Raw genomic sequence first — 5,114 nt, forward strand, 5'->3', positions numbered from 1 at the left:
CAGCAAGGCCAAGTACTTGTGGAAGGAAGGGGATTCGGCACACCATTGTGGCTGGAGGAGCTCCTGAAACTATCAGAGCTGTGGAGGACCCTGTGGGTCACAAGCCGGTCAAAATCCACGGGAAAGTGTAGAGGATATTCAAATAGATGAATAAATGAATTAATTTAATCCTCCACTTGGTTTTGAATCTCTTTGTTTTTTAGATAACTGCTCATGATGAAAGGATTGTGGCAAATGGCTCTCGCATTTTGTAAGAGAGCAAATGAAGAATTTGTTGTTTCTCATTATTAGCTGTGTCCTAGGTTCTTGACTCCCCTCCAGACAAATTTCACCTCACAGGTGAGACTGAATTTCTGGTAAGTTCAGAAGTGCACTGGCCTGATATAGGTGGGTCCTGATGTCTTTTGCCAGATTTGGTAATGTCCAGATGGTGCGCCATGGGTCGTATTTTCTAACTCAGTGAGAATGTGTGAACGATTTGATCTACTCGGTGTTCCTGTTATCCATTGAAATCACCCTGCTACACCCATTCACTAATGTCTCTCATGTCACCAATTCTGAATCCAATATACCTTTGAAATACTGAGAATTTTGAAGTAGGCATTGTTCTTTTTTTTTAATTTTTAAATTTTATTTTATTTATCTTTTTTATACAGCAGGTTCTTATTAGTCATCAATTTTATACACTTCAGTGTATACATGCCAATCCCAATCGCCCAATTCATCCCACCCCCACCCCCACCCCCCCCGCCGCTTTCCCCGCTTGGTGTCCATACATTTGTTCTCTACATCTGTGTCTCTATTTCCTGCCCTGCAAGCTGGTTCATCTGTACCATTTTGCTAGATTCCACATATATGCGTTAATATACAATGTTTTTCTCTTTCTGACTTACTTCATTCTGTATGACAGTCTCTAGATCCATCCACGTCTCAACAAATGACCCAATTTCGTTCCTTTTTACGGCTGAGTAATATTCCATTGTATATATGCACATCTTCTTTATCCATTCGTCTGTCAATGGGCATTTAGGCTGCCTCCATGACCTGGCTATTGTAAATAGTGCTGCAATGAACATTGGGGTGCATGTGTCTTTTTGAAATATGGTTTCCTCTAGGTATATGCCCAGTAGCGGGATTGCTGGATCATATGGTAATTCTATGTTTAGTTTTTTAAGGAACCTCCATACTGTTCTCCATAGTTGCCGTATCAATTTACATTCCCACCAACAGTGCAAGAGGGTTCCCTTTTCACCACACCCTCTCCAGCAATTGTTGTTTGTAGATTTTCTGATGATGCCCATGCTTACTGGTGTGAGGTGATACCTCATTGTAGTTTTGATTTGCATTTCTCTAATAATTAGTGATGTGGAGGATCTTTTCATGTGCTTCTTGGCCATCTGTATGTCTTCTTTGGAGAAATGTCTATTTAGGTCTTCTGCCCATTTTAGGATTGGGTTGTTTGTTTTTTTAATATTGAGCTGCATGAGCTGTTTATATATTTTGGAGATTAATCCTTTGTCACTTGCTTCGTTTGCAAATATTTTCTCCCATTCTGAGGGTTGTCTTTTCATCTTGTTTATGGTTTCCTCTGCTGTGCAAAAGCTTTGACGTTTCATTAGGTCCCATTTGTTTATTTTTGTCTTTATTGCCATTACTCTAGGAGGTGGATCAAAAAAGATCTTGCTGTGATTTATGTCAAAGAGTGTTCTTCCTGTGTTTTCCTCTAAGGGTTTTATAGTGTCTGGTCTTACATTTAGGTCTCTAATCCATTTTGAGCTTATTTTTGTGTATGGTGTTAGGGAGTGTTCTAATTTCATTCTTTTACATGTAGCTGTCCAGTTTTCCCAGCACCACTTATTGAAGAGACTGTCTTTTCTCCATTGTATATCCTTGCCTCTTTTTTCATAGATTAGTTGACCATAGGTGCGTGTGTTTATCTCTGGGCTTTCTATCCTGTTCCATTGATCTATGTTTCTGTTTTTGTGCCAGTACCATATTCTCTTGATTACTGTAGCTTTATAGTATAGTCTGAAGTCAGGGAGTCTGCTTCCTCCAGCTCCGTTTTTCTCCCTCAAGACTGCTTTGGCTATTCGGGGTCTTTTTTGTCTCCATACAAATTTTAAGATTTTTTTGTTCTAGGTCCATAAAAAATGTCATCGGTAGTTTGATAGGGATTGCATTCAATGTGTAGATTGCTTTGGGTAGTAGAGTCATCTTCACAACGTTGATTCTTCCAATCCAAGAACACGGTATATCTCTCCATCTGTTGGTATCATCTTTAATTTCTTTCATCAGTGTCTTATAGTTTTCTGCATACAGGTCTTTTGTCTCCATAGGTAGGTTTATTCCTAGGTATTTTATTCTTTTTGTTGCAGTGGTAAATGGGAATGTTTCCTTAATTTCTCTTTCAGATTTTTCATCATTAGTGTGTAGGAATTCAAGAGATTTCTGTGCATTAATTTTGTATCCTGCAACTTTACCAAATTCATTGATTCGCTCTAGTAGTTTTCTGGTGGCATATTTAGGATTCTCTATGTATAATATCATGTCATCTGCAAACAGTGACATTTTTACTTCTTCTTTTCCAATTTGTATTCCTTTTATTTCTTTTTCTTCTCTGATTGCAGTGGCTAGGAATTCCAAAACTATGTTGAATAATAGTGGTGAGAGTGGACAACCTTGTCTTGTTCCTGATCTTAGAGGAAATGCTTTCAGTTTTTCAGTGTTGAGAATGATGTTTGCTGTGGGTTTGTCATATATGGCCTTTATTATGTTGAGGTAGGTTCCCTCTATGCTCACTTTCTGGAGAGTTTTTATCATAAAAGTGTGTTGAATTTTGTCAAAAGTTTTCTGCGCCTATTGAGATGATCATATGGTTTTTAATTCTTCAATTTGTTAACATGGTGCATCACATTGACTGGTTTGCGTATATTGAAGAATTCTTGCATCCCTGGGATAAATCCCACTTGATCATGGTGTATGATCCTTTTAATGTGTTGTTGGATTCTGTTTGCTAGTATTTTCTTGAGAATTTTTGCATCTATATTCATCAGTGATATTGGTCTGTAATTTTCTTTTTTTGTAGTATCTTTGTCTGCTTTTGGTATCAGGGTGATGGTGGCCTCATAGAATGAGTTTGGGAGTGTTCCTTCCTCCGCAATTTTTTGGAAGAGCTTCAGAAGAATGGGTGTTAGCTCTTCTCTAAATGTTTGAGAAGAATTCACCTGTGAAGCCATCTGATAGAATTCACCTGTGAAGCCATCTGGTCCTGGAATTTGTTTGTTGGAAGATTTTTATTCACAGTTTCAATTTCATTACTTGTGATTGGTCTGTTCATATTTTCTATTTCTTCCTGGTTCAGTCTTGGAAGGTTATACCTTTCTAAGAATTTGTCCATTTCTTTCAAGTTGTCCATTTTATTGGCCTAGAGTTGCTTGTAGTAGTCTCTTAGGATGGTTTGTATTTCTGTGGTGTCTGTTGTAACTTCTCCTTTTTCATTTCTAATTTTATTGATTTGAGTCTTCTCCCTCTTTTTCTTGATGAGTCTGGCTAATGGTTTATCATTTTTGTTTATCTTCTCAAGGAACCAGCTTTTAGTTTTATTGATCTTTGCTATTGTTTCCTTTATTTCTATTTCCTTTATTTCTTCTCTGATCTTTATGATTTCCTTCCTTCTGCTAACTTTGGGTTTTGTTTGTTCTTCTTTCTCTAGTTCCTTTACGTGTAAGGTTAGGTTGTTTATTTGAGATTTTTCTTGATACTTGAGGTAGGCTTGTATAGCTATAAACTTCCCTCTTAGAACTGCTTTTGCTGCATCCCACAGGTTTTGGATCGTCGTGTTTTCATTCATTTGTCTCTAGGTATTTTTTTATTTCCTCTTTGATTTCTTCAGTGATCTCTTGGTTATTTAGTAACATATTGTTTAGCCTCCATGCGTCTGTGGTTCTTTTAACGTTTTTTCCCTGTAATTCATTTCTAATCTCATAGTGTTATGGTCAGAAAAGATGCTTGACATGATTTCAATTTTCTTAAATTTACTGAAGCTTGATTTGTGACCCAAGATGTGATCTATCCTGGAGAATGTTCCATGTGTACTTGAGAAGAAAGTGTAATCTGCTGTTTTTGGATGGAATGTCCTATAAATATCAATGAAATCTATCTGGTCTATTGTGTCATTTAAAGCTTGTTTTTCCTTATTTATTTTCATTTTGGATGATCTGTCCATCGGTGTAAGTGAGGTGTTAAAGTCCCCCACTATTATTGTGTTACTGTCAATTTCCTCTTTTATAGCTGTTAGCAGTTGCCTTATGTATTGAGGTTCTCCTATGTTGGGTGCATATATATTTATAATTGTTATATATTCTTCTTGGGTTGATCCCTTGATCATTATGTAGTGTCCTTCCTTGTCTCTTGTAACATTCTTTATCTTAAAGTCTATTTTATCTGATATGAGTATTGCTACTCCAGCTTTCTTTTGATTTCCATTTGCATGGAATATCTCTTTCCATCCCCTCACTTTCAGTCTGTATGTGTCCCTAGGTCTGATGTGGGTCTCTTGTAGACAGCATATATATGGGCCTTGTTTTTGTATCCATTCAGCAAGCCTGTGTCTTTTGGTTGGAGCATTTAATCCATTCACGTTTAAGGTAATTATCAATATGTATGTTCCTATGACCATTTTCTTAATTGTTTTGGGCTTGTTTTCGTAGGTCCTTTTCTTCTCTTCTGTTTCCCACTTAGAGAAGTTCCTTTAGCATTTGTTATAGAGCTGGTTTGGTGGTGCTGAATTCTCTTAGCTTTTGTTTGTTTGTAAATCTGAAAGAGATCCTTGCCACGTAGAGTAATCTTGGTTGTAGGTTCTTCCCTTTCATCACTTTAAGTATATCATGCCACTCCCTTCTGGCTTGTAGAGTTTCTGCTAAGAAATCCGCTGTTAACCTTATGGGTGTTCCTTTGTATGTAATTTGTCATTTTTCCCTTGCTGTTTTCAATAATTTTTCTTTGTCTTTAATTTTTGCCAGTTTGATTACTATGTGTCTCGGCGTGTTTTTCCTTGGGTTTATCCTGTATGGGACTCGTTGCTCTTCCTGGACTTGGGTGGCTATTTCCTTTGC

The sequence above is a fragment of the Stenella coeruleoalba genome, assembly GCF_951394435.1.
Source record: "Stenella coeruleoalba genome assembly, chromosome: 2".
Classification (NCBI taxonomy): Eukaryota; Metazoa; Chordata; class Mammalia; order Artiodactyla; family Delphinidae; genus Stenella; species Stenella coeruleoalba.